We start from the raw sequence: 17,110 nt of genomic DNA, 5'->3' as shown, positions 1-17,110 counted from the left end.
TTAAAAAATAGGAGCTGCATGATCAGATTTAATTGTAGATTGTTCTTTGTTAAAGACAGACCAGATTTCCCTACACATGGCTCTTCTGTTCTTCTATTCGAACCTACAATTAGTACTAGAGTTGGTAGGTATATGGGGCTTTCCATGTGCCAACTGGGCCCCAAATCTCATTGGAGTTATAACACCTACTCTCCAGTTCATTTGTCTCACCCAGGACAACTTAACAAGGAGGATATGATGGACAAACAATATACCGAGGAACTGAGAGAGTCTACAGCTGTAAGCAAGAGAGTTCCATCCATCGGCCCTAATGGATCACAGCCCCTCTCGATTAGAGGTGGAGTGGTCATCACCACCCCAGAATCCTCAGGATTGGTTAATGATCTATGGACTAGAGTAGACTTACCGGTATTCTACTATAGATTTATTGTGATTCTAGCAATGGAAGAAATTATATCATTGATGTGGAGACAGTGGCCACTGGAGGTTCTGAGGGCAGGGAGAGTGAAAAAGAGGTATAATATGGGGGTAATTTTGGGAGTTGGGAATTGTCTTGAATGACATTGCAATGACAGATACAGGCAATTATATATCTCGCCATCACCTACAGAACTGGGAGGGAGAGAGTGCAAACTACAATGTAAACATTAACCCATGCTTAGTAGCAATGCTCCAAAATGTGTTTCAATTGCAATGAATGTGCCACATTGATGAGGGATGTTGTTGATGTGGGAAAATGTGGGAGGTGTGGGGAGTGGGGTGTGTGGAAGTCCCCTATATTTTTTATGTAATATTTATGTAACCTAATATCTTAAAAAAAAAATAGGTATAATATGGTGGCATTTTTGGGTCATTGGAATTGTCCTGAATGATGTTGCAGTGACAGATACAGGCCATTATATATCTTGTAATAACTTACAAAAATGTATGGAAGAGAGTTTAAACTATACTATAAACTATAATCCACACTTATTGGCAGTGCTCCAAAATGTGTTCCTCAACTGCAATAAATGTACCCCATTTTTTATGTAACATTTATATAATCTAAGTATCTTAAAAAAAAAAAAAGACAAACCAGAACAAGGCAAACTTATAAACTGCCTTATAAACTAGGTCCCTGAAGGCTCCAGATGGGGAAGTACCTACAGCAAAATCATGGGCTTCGTACCCCCTTGACAAAGTGGAGGTGGAGGTGTGCCCAGGCAGGGTGGTCAGTCCCTGCTGAGATATTTCTCTCAATTGAGACTTGAGTGCCTGGTCTAGAAAGAAATAGATTGGCATAATGGAAAACCAAAACATGGGAGCTTTTCTCTTTCTTTTTCCTGTGATCTTTGTCTATTTCTTTCTTTCATTTAACACTAAATCTTATTAATGGTCTAAGCTGGTACTAGGAATATATGTCTAGATTGTAATGTACCCTAGATTCTGAGAATAATGCAATTTCTTAACTTTAGTGTCTGGAGGCCTCTCTTGTGGCATGTTTATGTGTTCTGTTGGGCCTCTGGAAATTCGGGACAGTGTGTACATAGTGCTTTAGGACAGGAATCTTAGGTACCAATTGCAGTACAAGAAATCTATTCAACAGCTGTAGAAATAAACCAGACATGATGGAGAAGACAACTATGTAGCAACCCAGGAATGCAATGGAGCAGAATAAGGGCAAATCCAGAAATAGGAGATGTTTTATTTTTAGGAAGTGAATTTGTCTTGAAAAATCAAGGAAGTATTTCATTTTAATTTTTCTTTGTAACCTAGATGGCTCTAGAGAAAACTAAAGAAAGAAGGGTGGGAATGGAGAAAGGATGAGAGGATGCTCTCTACCAGTCCTGCATCAAGCATGCACATGAGTCCACTCATTTAAAAACCAGGTCCCTGTTTATGTAAGCCCATTTGACAAAAAGAAAAAGAAAAAAGGGAGGGGGGGTTAGTGAAGCCACCTGCTATTCTCCTGAAACATCTCACATTTGTCACATTTGGACCCCATGGGACACACCCACATGGCCCATCACATGATTGGCAACTCCACTTGGAACGCTCTTATTTTTAAACTAGATAGGAAAAATATATATAGGCTGGATTAGAATAAATAGAATAGAATAAGGGTAATAATAGTGTGTACTCATATTATGTAAGGATTATAATGAGTAAAGGAATTAAAAGCAGTTTGTAAAATCCTATATAAGTATAAGAACATTAGTTTCAAATCGTCCAGAGAATGTGTATTATTGAACATAACGCTGCATTCACTGAGACAGGGGCCATCGAGCCAGATCTGAAAAATTCCCAAATCAGCTTTTGGGAACCTGGATTTTCCAATTTGGTTGCTTCATAATCACCTTATCAATGCTGGGACTTCAGCTATCATTCAACTATCTGAAACTGCTTTGCAATTTTTTATGCATGAAACAATGTTGCAATCAAACACATTCAAATATGGTACTTCTAAAGTCATTGTCTTTTCCCAGAATAAATGGAATCTGATACTGTCTTGAGTATCATTAGCAGATGGGCTCATCATTTCACAGCAGCTGGCAAGATGATTAGGCTAAACTCTGAAATCTTAAATACTTGACATATGAACAACTATGGACACCAAAAATACCCCTTTAGAAAACCTGCATTTGGGGAGGGGGTGGGAGAGGGATATTCGTTTAGAACCCAAATACTCTTTTGCTCTGGGGAAACTTAGATTTTCCTTGTAACCAACATTCTCTTGTGGAAAGATCAGAGACTATGTCGGGCAAACTTGGGTTTGAATTTAGATTTGCTTTTTACTAGTGTGTGAAAAGATACTTAACTCAGTTTCCTCATCTGAAAATTGAGGGGTAATAATACTTGCCTTGTTGGATTTGGGGGAGAACTTAATGAGATTGCACATGCAAATCACCTCACACATTCACTTGCTACACCCACCTTTCTTCATTGACAAACACTAAAATTTTTCTGCATTTGTAACTGACAAGAAAATGGTGCATGTTTTCTCACAAACATCCTTTTCTATCATTTTTAGACAGAAATTTCTATAAAAAGAATTCAAAGAAACACAAAACAGAAAACAATAGGATAAGCACATATACAAATATACCAAGATGCAGGCAAGTATGCAGAAGATTTTTTATTACAGATTCTGAAGCACTCCACAAGCATTATTTCATTTGATAGTCACAATTACCAGTTGAAGCACCATTATCTCCACCAAAGTAATTTGTAAAAGCTGAAACTCAAAGACATTCATTGATTTCAGCAATGCAACCAGAGACAAAGTCAGACCCGAAACGCACGTCTCCTGACTCTTAGCCCAGCGCCAAAGGAAAGGCTTCCAGGGTCCTCCCAGCCATATTCTTTGCTTCCCATGAATGCTTTTCCCCAGTATTCATGAGGTGGACACTGTCGGTTACATTCTCAGCATCCATGCCCCCTTCCAAACCTCACCAACAGGACCCAAATTTGCATCGAAGGCATCGTTACCCAACATTCTCAGCCATGTAATCTGAATAGGATTGAATCCCACCATGACAGCCGGGAGTGGCTCTTGATTCCCCCTAACTCATGTCATTCTCCCCCTGACTAGAAGGATGGGTTTGGAGAAGAAGGGCAGAACCCAGTCAGAGTCAAAGAAATGCAAAGTGGCTTTTGCTGGGTAGCCTGCAAAGGGGCTGAATCCTCTCCTTTGAGAACTCTCTCCCTCTCCCTCAGAGAGTGTGGCTTACAAGCAACAGGGCTGGACTGTAGCAGCCACTGTGCTGTGGTTCTGGAAATAATCAGAACACTGATTTGAAACCTGAGGCTGAACCCAACACTGCAGACCATGAATTGAGATAACTGGGGGCATCCTTGGTTCCTGGATCAGATCTTGCCTGGATTACTCCTCAACTTTCAGTTACATTTACCAATAATTTCTTTTTATCATTCAGGCCAATTTCATTGGGCTTTCTTTTCTTGCAACAGAAAGAGATATGATGCTATGGCAAAATTTTTGGCAGTAGGAAATATATATTCCTTGTGGCCAACATTTTAATTCCTTGAGAAATGAGCCTCTTTATTGCCATTTTAAGTCAATTTTTAAAATAACTTATTTCAAATTCAAAAGAATAAAGTAACAGTAAAAGATTGCTCAACAAGTTATAGAAGCATTACTCTTAAATTGTTCTACCCAGGTACGTTTTATCTCATCAAATTTTGAGAAGGGTTTACTTTTCAAAATTCTGCTACCAGCTATCTAATGAATGCACCTGATCTTCATTCCATCAGCCTACAAGGGATTTAGCAAATATCTCTGAGCCAGGCATACAGACAGAAAAATATAAAACATTAATGCCTGATCTTAAGAGTTAGCAAATATGATACAGCAAATATGATAACTGTATATGATTATGTTAAATGGTGTGTGGGCAATTTGAGAGGCTATAGAAATTCTGAAAAGGGAAATAGTGTGGGGTTGATTAGCAGCGTCAAGAAAGTCTTCATGAACTGGTTGAGACAAGATGAGCTATGACATTGCAACTGTAGATGTAGCAGATATAGAAGTGTTGACAGAGTTGTGAGGAAATTTCAAAAGAGAAAAGTAACATTTGACAATGTAGAGAACTTTCCACAAATTCCTAATATTAGCTGTTTCAAAATTAGGGGAAGGAGAGCTGGGCTAAGGTACAGGAAACACAATGTCTTCTTTCAGTTCTAATTCTTACTACATTTTTAAATATTTAATTTTTAAATAGATTGATAAGAAATTGAAAAGATAGTACAGAAAAGTTCCATATACCCTGTTATCAGCCAGCCAAAGGGGTGCTGATGCAAAATACCAGGAATTAGTTTGTTTTTATAAAGGGTATTTATTTGGGATAGGAACTTACAGATACCAGGCCATAATGCATAAGTTATTTCCCTCACCAAAGTCTATTTTCACGTGCAGGAGCAAGATGGCTGCCGATGTCTGCAAGGGTTCAAGTTTCCTGGGTTCCTCTGGTCTCTGCTCCTGTTTTCTCCATAAAGACAGCCATAGGCTATGAGGCTCTCTAGGCTTTGCCTCTCTCCACAAGGTCAGCTGTAGACTATCAGGCAAATGGCTCTCTTTCCCCAGGGCTCCAGCTTAAGACTTCATCATCAAACTCCAACATCAAAACTCTAACATTAAGAACCCTCAACTCTGTCCTTTGCCATACCTTTTATCTGGAGTCCCCAACCACCAAGGGGCTGGGACTCAACGCCCTAATGACATGGCCCAATCAAGGCCCTAATCATAACTCAACCACACCCAGGTACAGACCAGATTACAGACATAATCCAATATCTATTTTTGGAAGTCATAACCATATCAAACTGCTACATACCCTTCATCCAGTTTCCTCCAATGGCTACATCTTATATAACTCTGGTATACTATCAAAATCAATAGATTGACATTGGGAAATGTTTGTATATACTTCTGTACCATTTTATCACATTTGTAGATTGATATAACTATCAAGATACAGAGCTATCACCACTAAAACCCCCTCAGGTTATCCCTTCATAATCACCCCTCCCCCTACTGTCCCTAAATTCTGGCAACCACCAATTTGTTCTTCATCTCTATGATTTTAAGAATGTTATATAAATGGAATCCGTTTTAGATTTTAGTTTTATGTTTCATTTCTTGGTTTTCTCCTGCTTTCTTGTGAGTTATTTGAACAACTTCTAAAATTCAATTTTGACTTATCTATGGTATTTTTGCATATATCTCTTTATATAGCTTGTTTTAGTGGTTGCTTTAGGTATTATATTATACATTCATAACTTATCACAGTCTACTGGTATCAATATTTTACCAGAAATTTTACCAGTTCAAGTGAAGTGTAGAAACCTTAATTTGTGTTCTTTACCCTCTACCTATATAATATTAAACAGGTCCCTTATATACACTGATAACCACATCAGACTGTTAACATTTTGCTTCAATTGTCAAGCATAACTTAGAAACTGAAGAGAAGGAAATTCTATTGTATTTACCAATATGTTTTTACTCTATTTGCCCTATTTTCTTCCTCCTTGGTGTTCCAAGATTCCTTCTTTTATCATTTCATTTCTGTGTAGAGACCCTCATTTAGCTATTTTTTTATGCTGGATTGTTGGTGACAGATTTTTCTCAATTTTCTTTCATCTGAGAATGTCTTGAATTTTTCATTCCTTAAGGATATTTTTGCTGAATACAAAATTCTGGATTAATAGTTCTTTTCTTTCAGCACTGGAAAAATTTCTGCCATTTCCTTCTGACCTTCACTATTTCTGATAAGCAATCTACTGTCATTTGAACTGTTTTCCTCTATTGTTAAAGTATCATTTTTCTCACTGCTTTCAAGATTTTATTTTTTATGGTTTGATTATGATATGCCTTGACATGGATTACTTGGAGTTTATCCTGGTAGGGTCTCATTCATCTTCTTGAATCTGTAGACTTGTGTCTTTTGCAAAATTCAGGAAATTTTCAGCCCTTCATTCTTCAAATACATTTTCAGCCTCTCCTTCTGGGATTCTGATCACTCAAATGTTAGATCTTTTGTTTTGATGCCACAGTTTCCTGATTCTCAACTCATTTTTTTCTTCCCAGCCTATTTTCTCTCTGCTGTTCAGGTTGAGTAATTTCTATTGTTCTATGTTCAATTTCACTGATACTTTCCTCTGCCCTCTCCATTCCACTGTTGAGGCCATTTACTAAGTTTTCTCTCTGGTTCTGGTATTTTTCAGTTCTAGTATTTCTATCTGATTCTTCTTTAAACCTTCTATTTCCTTTTGGAAACTTTCATGTTTTTCATTTGTTTCAATGTGTATATAATCACTTTTTAAAGAAAATTTATGAAAGCTGCTTTTAAATACTTGTCAGATAATTCTAACATCTGTGTCTTCTCAGCATTGTTGTGAATTAATGTCTTTTCAATTAAGTTGAGATTCTTCTGACTCTTTGTATGGGAAGTGATTTCTATGAAAACTTAGACATGTGAATATTATGTTAGGAAGCTCTAGATCTTAAATCTCTATTGTAGTAGGTCTCCTCTGACACTGTGCCAATGGGAGAAGAGACCACTGCTTCATTACTTCCAGATGGAGGTGAAAGTCCAGATTGCCCATTCAGTTTCTACTGACATCTCCAGGAAGGAGAGGTACCACATTAGTGCTGGGCAGGAATGGGAATTTAGGATTCCCACTAGGGCTCTGTTGATACCATCGTAACTTTCTCTGACATGGTGGGGGCATGGCCCAGTTACTGCTGGGTGGCAGCAAAAGTCCCGACTTTCCACAAGGTCTCTTCAGACACCATCCCAGCAGGGAAGGGGAGCTGTGCCTCATTGCTGTCAGGACAGGGGGTAGTTGAGCTTCCCACATGGACTGCAGGTGGGGAGGGAAGCTCATTATCACCCAGGAGGGATGCAAGTCCCAGATCCCACCAGGTCTTCTCTGATACTACTCTGCCAGAAGGATTAGGGCCCTCACATAATCTGTCAATGGTAGAAGGCTAGGCTCTCCATTTGGACCCTGTTGACTAAGGGTGGAGAAGGGACCACAGTTTTTTTCTGTTTTGTAGTGGAGCATGGCTATTGCCTAAAAGTCTTTCCTTGATAGGCTGCCTCCTTCCAGATCCTATGGCAAGAAAGGGTGGGCTTTTCCTTGGTTGGGGGGGATTGTCTGCACCCATTGGTGTTTCTGAATAGCTGGCTTCTCCAGTACCCAGTCTGGGGACTGTGAAGCACAAAGAAAACCTAAGGGACTTGCCCCTGTGTTGCTCTTTGGATCCTGAAATTCCTAGCGTGACCGCAGACTTCTTGCAATCTTTTAAAGTCTTCTTAGCTTTGTCTTATATATAACATGCATGGTTTTTATCTACACTTAATAGCTGAAACAGAAAAAAAAAGTGCATCTATTCCATCTTTCCATAAATCTATACAGACCATTTTTGTATAGGTGAATATATCTATCTTGTACCTATGTATACACACATATGCACAATTATATCTACAAACAAGAGCCCTCAGTATTCCTCAAGGATGTTTAAAATATGTAAAAATAACTCAAATATCCAATCTCAGTGGTTCCATGCTAACAATGTCTCAAAATTCTTAATGTTTGATTATGTGACATGAAAGTCATTTCAAAACTGGAAAAATAATGAATATTTCATGGCCATTCAAAAGGGACATTCTCTTCTGCATTATCTAGTTAGACTGTCAATGGAGTGATCATGTGAACAATGTAACAGCTACATCTCTAATTCAGTTTTGCTGAGAAACCATAACATAAAAGTAGCACAGTACTGAAGATAATTTACCTTATCAGTTTTACTAAAATAAGTAGAACTCTATCTGGTGCAAGGGATGGAAAATCCAAACCCGAATGACGCAAATGTATTGGCTCCTATAACTGAACAATTCAGACAACTGGCTTTAGATAAGGCTTGATGCAGTGGTTCAAAATCCCTTTAAGAACCTAAATTCTCCCATCACTACTCTGCCTTCCATCTATCAGCTTCATTCCGATACTATCCACCCTTACCTTGACATCCCCAACCAACTCCATCAGCCTTAGTGTTTCTTCTTTATAGAGGTTGGAGGTCTATCTAATCCTCACTTCCTCCTGTTCAAGAAAAGAAAGAAACTTACAGTAACTTTTGCACATGGCCTGGAATTTATTTCCCACATTGGCATGAATTGGGTCTCATGGACTTTGTTCTCACATAGAACTTAATCCAGTCTCATGCCTACCTGAAACAATCCTCCAGGAAATTGCAATACAGTGATTGCCATAAGCCATTCAGATCCTCCTTTCACCAGAAGTGAGGATGGCATCTTTCCCAATAAATCTGTATGGTTTTTAACAATGGAAGAGGGGTAAGCAACCCCCAAAAATGTCAGAGTACTTTAAGGGCAAATAATTATGGCAGTGAGTGAGGAAGATTCTGAAGCAATAATCAACAGGTGTTTGCTGTACCATTAAAATGATGAAGTATACAGTCACAGCTTATTTAGTGTTTATTATGTGCTAGACATTGTGATAAATATTTTAGATGCACAATATTCTGGTCACCTACTGCTTTGTAACGAACCACCCAAAACTTCATGGCATAAAACAGCTATGTAATTTTTCTCATGAATTCTGTGGGTCAGGAATTTGGACAGAGCAGAGTCTAGTCTGAGGCCTCACCTAGGGAGACTCAAATGATTGGTGCTAAATTGAATATCTGGGGACTGGGAGAGCTGCAGCTGGAGGCCTTGGCAGGTGTGGCTGGAAGGTGGCATCAGCTGGGACTGTTGGCAGAGCTCTTTCATGTACACATAATCTCTCCAGCACAGAAGCTTTAGTACCCTTACATGGGCAGTTTAGTATTATGGAAATAAGGAAGATGCTGCAATGTATTCTATGGCCTGCCTTGAAACTTATGTTGTATCACTTCTGGGGTAGTCTATTGGTTAAAGCAGTCATGAGTCCACCAGATTCAAGGTAAGAGGACACAGACCCCACATCTCAATAAGAAGCTTATCAAAAAATTCGCAGATATGATTTACAATCACCACATATTATTATACTTAACCCTCACAACAACCCTGTGATGTGAGTTAAAAGAGTTTTTACAAATACGGAAAGTAAGACAGACTAAGAAACTTGTCTGCGATCATTTAGCTAGCAAGTGGCAAAATCAGGATTTGAACCCGCATTTTCTGAGTTCAAGTCCCATGCATTTAACACTAAGTACACACCTCATGTGCTATACTGCCTTACAAATTGAAAGGACTTTTCGCCCATTCATGTGTGTCACACAGGAACACTTTGAAACAGGAAAAGAAGTTAGCATAATTTCCATTTTACAGATAAACAGGTAGAGTGGTGACTCTAACACAGGTGTTCTGACTTCAGTTAAGACTCATTGAATTGCATTACCCTGCTCTGCCTGTGATAAGTTTGAAAGCAGGCGTTCTTAACCTTTTTTGTTCCATGGACCCCTTTGCCAGTCAGGTGAAAACCACAGACTCCTTCTCAGAATGTAGCAGTTTTATGACACTCAACATTGGCATGTCTTTAAATTAAATTTTAGGATTATTCGAAATTAATTCAAGCTCATGGACCCCCTGAAATCTTTCCATTGACCCTTTGGAGGTCTATCGATCCCTGGTTAAGAACATCTATTCTAATGGTAGCAATGGCCAGTTCTGGTTCAAAGCACACGATTTTATAAAACTGCATATTCTGCAGATGAGCCAAGGTTATTTTCATAATGTAATGTTGCCAAGGATTTTATATAACTCAGTAATCATACAGCGATTTGACAACAGGAGATACAAGCAAAGAAACCCATAGGAAAATGAATCTGATAAGTGTGCACAATTAGAGTTAGGCCCAGGGACAGGAGGAAGAGGAGAGGGGACTATTACCTAACACAGGCTACTGAGAGCACAAGGAATATTTTTGCATTTTGGTTATTATCGTTCTAATAATATCATTCCATTTCTCTGGAGGCAGAGAAATGTCCTAAAAATTCAGAGTTTTCAGCCAAAAAAACAACAAGCCCTTTGGTAACAAAGACCCACAGGTTTCTTATTTGGCGGACATCATTGTCCACAAAACAGGGGTCGAATTCTAATCCTGCTGGGCAACGCCTTTCAAAATTGTGTCCTCAGTGCCCCTCTGCAGCGTTGTCTCTTGCCCATTCCTGCCTCTTGGGTCAGCAACCTTCCCCTTAGATGGGGACATGTCCACAGCACCAGGGTTCCCTCTGCTCAGTCTACATGCTCTGACTGCATCTCCTTTGCCCTTTGCCCTACTTCATGGCATTTTGATATATTCCCTCAGGTGCATGTTGACTACCTTTTCTTCCTCTTCTGAGCATTCTCCCCCATTCTTTAAGCTGATTGTAATCTACTATGCTCTCAGGGATGTTGGTACGTTATTCTGTTTTGGTATCATAAAACCCTCTGATCCACAATATTCCTAGTCATAGATAGATGTAGATGTGGGGTAAAGCACAGAAGGTATGAAGATGAGAGAAAATTCCTGAACCTGAGTAGCACACCTTCTACTTGAGAGACAAAAATATAACCAGATAATTCCGATATTATGTGATTAAATGCTATCAAAGCATCACATGCAGGTTGCCATGGTAACACAAAAGATGGGTACCAAGTAAAACCTGGAAGGGTCTCTGGTAAGGACAACCCCTCTGCAGAGTTTTGAAGGATGAGTAAGTATCATATTGATTTGTTTACATGATTGTATTTCCCACTCGAGTAATCCTGGATTATAGTCCCATTTCTTACCTTTTTAACCCCAAATGATGCCCAGCCAAATCTGTAGCAAAATAGGTTATCAACAACTGTTTGTCGAACGAATGACTGGAGTAATGAATGAATGGATTTCTGGTTAGACATTTTGCCCACTGGATGCAGGTAGCTCAAACGGATCAGTGTTCATTTTCACTGACCAGCTCACTTCACGGAAAAGTGAAGATAGGCATTGAAAGATAAGAAAAGACATTGTCTTTCATGTTGTAGAAGCTTTTTCAAATAAAATTGCATTTAATCACCAAATAATCCTTTTGCAGATATTTTTCCTCCATTTACAGACAATAAGCTAAAGCTCACAAAGGTTCGCACAGCTGATAAGAGGCCAAGCCACAGGTGGAATCTGAATGTCCTGAAGTCAAGTTCCACCCACGTTCTTTCCAGGTATCATCGCTACTTCCTCCAAATAGCTCTGACCAAGAGTGGATCTGCAAGGTCTGCTTCGGCTCAGCCAATGTCATCAGAGGATTGAAAGCCCAGGGGCTACAAAACATCCCCAGAGCCCAGGGGCATGTCAGGTGAGGGAAGGAGGGATGAGGCAACAGGGCACGTATTCTTTATTAATATTATTCCCATCCCTTTATCTTACTTCAGTGGCCAAAATGGACAGCTGCCAAATTCTGCCCAGTTCAGTGCAGCTCATTTTCCCTCTGCACAAGCTGCCTTCCCTGTTAGTCTGTCCCTTTAATGGCTTGCAACTGGAGAAGAATAAAAAGTCACCTACCTGCAGAGATTTAGAGGACAAAGGAAGGGAGCTGGTTGGCTAGGAAAGAAGGAGAAACCCTGGGGAGCCCTCCAGAAAGAAACCATTTCTTTCCTCTAGAATTATCACCCTGGTCTCATTATTTTATCAGTCACAGGAAGTAGAACACATGATATGATCTCCTCTAGATAAGTAAATTGCCTTCATTCCTTGCCCTTTCAGCAAAACTTCATTACACTTCTTATCTTTCCCAACAGCTTGCATGTGCCTGGAGCTTGTGGCTACTCTGGAATAACAAATTTCACTTTTATGCATTCACCTTCAACAACTCTCATTTTAAAAGGAAAGCCAATAATTTTTTAATGTCCCTGATCTCTTCTTCCAAGGCTTTAGGAGTCTCAGGGGAAGAGCCATGCATAAAGAGAAACACTCAGTCATTCACCACTCAATCATGTTCACGTTACCACTGGGAAGTAATTAAGAGCATGGGCTTTGGTATCACGCTGACCTGAGTTCTGGTCCTGGTTCCTCCACTTAATAGTTGTTGGTCAAGTTATTTCATGTCACTATGGTTCTTAATTTTCCTGAGTTGCTATGACAAATGCCATTCAATGGGGTGGCGTAATCCATGGGAATTTATTGGCTTGGAGTTTTGAGGTTGAGAATTCCAAAATCAAGGTGTCAGTAGGCAATGCTTTTTGGTGCTGGTTGCCAGCCATCCTTGGAGTTCCTTGGCTGGCACACCTGCCTCATGTTACATGCCCACGCCCTCTCATTTCTCTTCCTGGTTCTATGACTTCAGAGTTCTGCTGATGATATGCAGCTGCCAGCTCCTCCCTGGGGCCTTCAATGAATTCTGGTTTCCAGTTTCTTTTTTTTTTGAGGTATGGGGGATTGAACCTGGGACCTCATGTGTGGGAAGCCAGCACTCAATCACTGAGTCACATCGGCTCCCCTGAGTTGGCTTTTTTGTTTGTTTGCTTGTTGTTTGTTTTTTCGGAGGCACCGGGAACTGAACCCGGGACCTTACGTGTGGGAAGCAGTCGTCAAGCATTTGAGCCACATCTGCTCCCCCCAGTTTCTTCACCCTGTAAGGCCCCTGTAATCTGGATTAAGGCCCGCCCTACTTCAGTGGGGGCTATAATTTAACTGAAAGTAACATTTTCAAGAGGTTGTCCAAGAAACCACTGCACCAGACAATGTTAAATAGGCCAGATGACTTTGCTCAGGATCTACAACAAGGGAGAGAAAGTCGAATTCAAGTCCAAAGAAACAAAGGAGAGCAAGCTTTTTTGGGGCTGGGTGTGAGTTGGAGAGGAAGCAGTGAAAGATAGTCAGGGGGGCTGAGCACCAGGATGGGTGAGAGATTTACACCTGGGAAGGTTTGGAAGGTTTTCCCTTGAGGTGATTAGGCCACCTGGACAATGAGGGCTGGGGGAGCGGAGGAAGGAGGTAAGGAACTGCCTGGCTAGCCTCTCTCAGGCTCCTGGATAGCCCAGTGAGGGGGAGAGGGCAGGTGGAGTTCAAGCGCAAGACCGATCTTACAACAGTGAGGGTCTGCAGTTGCCTTTTTTCCTTTCTGTTTCCTACATCCCAAGTTGTTTTCCTTCACAACCCACAGCTGAAGATGAGTTTCAAGGTGTTCAGGATGGGGGAGGAAATGGGTGGAGGTGTGTGATGAGTAAGACTGGCAATTGGGTCAGGAGAGAAAAAACAAATCTTGGCCAAGGTCCTCTTTACAATGGGTATGCAGATTAAGGTTAAGAACATGTCCATGTTTGGGTACCTAATTCAATCTACCACACTATGTAGAATAGAGATAATACTGTTACATTAAGAGTGCCTATTGCGTGGTGAAAACCAACTGGGAAAATGTATATAAGGCATTTTGTGTTTCTCCTGTTATCGAATAAGTAACCAGTGACAGTTGACTGTTGAACGTACTAGAGTGTGTTAGTCTGGTGCTAAATTGACTTCTGAAGTGCCAGCGTTGCTTAAGACTCCATCTCTGATTTCAAGGATAATGGATAATTACAAAACAGACAGATGAAAATTATAATACAGAAAGTGTTAAGATGTAGGTAGAGAGATGACCCAAAGAAGGAAGTGGTCAATTTAGTCTAATGCGCCCTTCCCCTGAGCACCTCAACTACCTTGTTCTTACTGTATTGCAGATTCTTTCTAATAAAACAGATTATCTGTATTCTCCAGGGAACTGAGCGTCTTGAGGGCAAGAGTTTTGTCTTTCATATCCTATTCTTTTCTGACTATTCACTGCCTAGCCCATAGCCTACGAAGAAGGTTTTCAGTAAATATTGTACAAATGAATAGTGGGAGGGGATGCATAAAACATGTTCTGAGATGATGAGGAGACAATTTCAGGTTTGAGTAGGTTTATAGAGAAATAAAGGAAGAAGGGGCCTCGTATGCTAGAGTAAGAAATTTGAACTTTATCATGTAAAGCCATTGAAAGTTCTGGAACAAAGAAGAAACAACAAAAGAATTGTTTTAGTTTGAATCTATATACAAAATAAAACAAGCAAACATGAAGAAGATGGACCAGTTGATACCCAAACAACCCACAAATGAGGCAAAAGGAGTCTGAGCTAAAGCGATAAAAATGGAATGTAAGGGACAGTTTTGAAGTGGCCCCTTGGAGGGCTGTGGGGTAGGACGTGGTTGGGTATGGAAGCAAGGAAGTGGGAGGCATCAGGTCTGAATCTGGCTCTTAGAGGAGTCCTAGCCCACAGAGGTCCTGAGCGCCTCTCTCCTAGGAAAGCGCTCTCCAGACTAAAAGGCTGCCCTGAATTTCCACATTGTTCCCTTACTCTGTTCCTCTCTCAGATAAGAGCTGGAAAGCGACCCCACATGGAAGCCAATACAAGAAGCTTGTTCCCAACAAAAGGAGGGGGGACGAGAGCTGACTGACGGTTCACCGCCTCCCGTTCCTGGGTGCAGCCTCCTTCCACCCGCCTTCCTCCTTTCACTCAGGTTCCCAGGCGTTTGTCCAGCTAGACGCCTTTCTCCAGTACCTGCCTCCGGCCCAGCGCTGCTCCCCGTCGAGCTGCCAGGCGGGGCGTGGCTGCCTGCAAGTCACAAGACCGCAGTGGCAACAGCACAAAGCACAGAAGGAGCTTAAGTGTGTTTTAATGACGTTGATCGGTTCTGTTTCTTCACTGGGAAAGCAGTAAATCGCTCTTTTAAGTTCAGGTTTGAGAGACCATAATTTCAGCTCTAAGTGCAGAATTGAACTGCTTTCAAGGAGAGCAAAATGCTGGCAGTGCCCTGGTGCTAAAGCACAACGCCAAGCTGAAGTACAAGCCTCGGTTCCCTCGCCCTGTGGACCTGCAGGTGCTGGCCGAGAAGGACAGGCGGCCTGCCCTCGGCCTGGACACTCACCCAGCCGTCCTGGGAGGCAGGGATGCAACGTGCTGCCGCCCTGTGGACCTGCAGGTGCTGGCCAAGAAGGACAGGCGGCCTGCCCTGGGCCTGGACACTCACCCGGCCTCCGGCCTGGGAGTCAGGGATGCAACGTGCTGCCACCCTGTGGACCTGCACCTGCAGGCCAAAAGGACAGGCAGCCTGCCCGGGGCCTGGACGCTCACCCAGCCGCCTTCCTGGGAGGCAGGGATGCAACGTGCTGCCGCCCTGTGGACTGCACCTGCAGGCCGAGAAGGACAGGCGGCCTGCCTGGGGCCTAGACGCTCACCCGGCCCCCGGCCTGGGAGGCAGGGATGCAACGTCAGTGCTGCCCAGCAGGGCTGTGGAAGGACCACAGGAGGCGATGGGGGGACGGGCTGGGGACCACACCCTTGTGAAGGGGTCCCACCCTTATCACGGGAGTTTTGTGGGGTTTTTGGAGAGGATTACATGTCTAGAGTACTCTCCGAGTCACTCTTATTCCCTTGTATTTGATTGAAAATGTGAGCCAAACGATGTTAACCCAGGAATAGTTCAATCGACAGGTTAATTTGGCTAGTGTCTAGCTATGTGACCCTAAAATAGATGTTTAATCTTGTAGTTACCTTGTCCTTAAACCAGGATGATCCCAAGGCATGTCTTAGAACACTGTCATAAGCCTTCAAGTCCGCCAGCACCCCGCAGATCCATCAGCCTTGAAACCACCTGGCCACGTTTCAGGTTCCAGCCTGAGCGGCACTTCTTATTTCCTGGGAGCGCCCCCTCCCCTGGGATTCTAACCATCTACTTCTCACCCCTCTGCGGAGTTCCGCCACATTTCTATCAGACTCCCGTGATACACTCTCACTTACTTTTTATCTCCTGCTTGCAGTCTAGCCCCTTACAGTGAGGTCTTACTTGAACTTGTAACCCTAGCAACTGGCTTAATGCCTACACAAAGCAGAAGTGTCATAAGTGTTTGCTGAAATAAATAAATTTGAAAATGCATATGCCAGTGCTTTGTACACAGTCCTTTGTATAGGAAAGGTAGTACTTATTAATTCTGAATCTTATACATTAAATGTTACAGCGTGGGGGTGAATTCATGGCAAGGGAAAAATGGGAATAATAGTTTTGACTGAGAAGAGCTAAGACTTCTATAATCTCTGTAACTCAGTATTTCTCAACTGGATGCGATTTTATACCCCAGGGGACATGTAAACTGCTAAGAACATCAGGAAATGTGCTGGAAGTTTTATGAAAAAACTATTGATAAATATAAAAGAAGGTGTTGTAAATGGAGAAATAAATATTTCAAAAGTTCTACCTAAATTAATTTATGGACTAGTGTAATCTTAATTAAAATTCGAATGATGTTTTTAACATATTAAACCTTTTAACATATTAAAATGGTTCCATCATTCACCTAGACCACTTCAGAGTTAAAATTAGCTAAGAGAATTTTGAAATGATAAATGATATGAAAATTGACCTACTAAATATTAAAACTTATACCCATTTTTAAAATGTGGATAGAAACCAAAAGAAAGAACAGTGGAATAGAAAAAATAACCCAGAAATAGATCCAAGTATATACAAAAACTTGGTAAATGATAGAGAAATTATACAAATCAAAGAGAAGTGGTAGAAAATCAAGTTAGCTCACCTCTTAGAATATGCCAAAATAAATTCTGGTTTAAGGAGT

This window comes from Dasypus novemcinctus, chromosome 10, assembly GCF_030445035.2.
Source record: "Dasypus novemcinctus isolate mDasNov1 chromosome 10, mDasNov1.1.hap2, whole genome shotgun sequence".
Taxonomy (NCBI): Eukaryota; Metazoa; Chordata; class Mammalia; order Cingulata; family Dasypodidae; genus Dasypus; species Dasypus novemcinctus.
Note: the sequence above shows the minus strand (reverse complement) of the source record.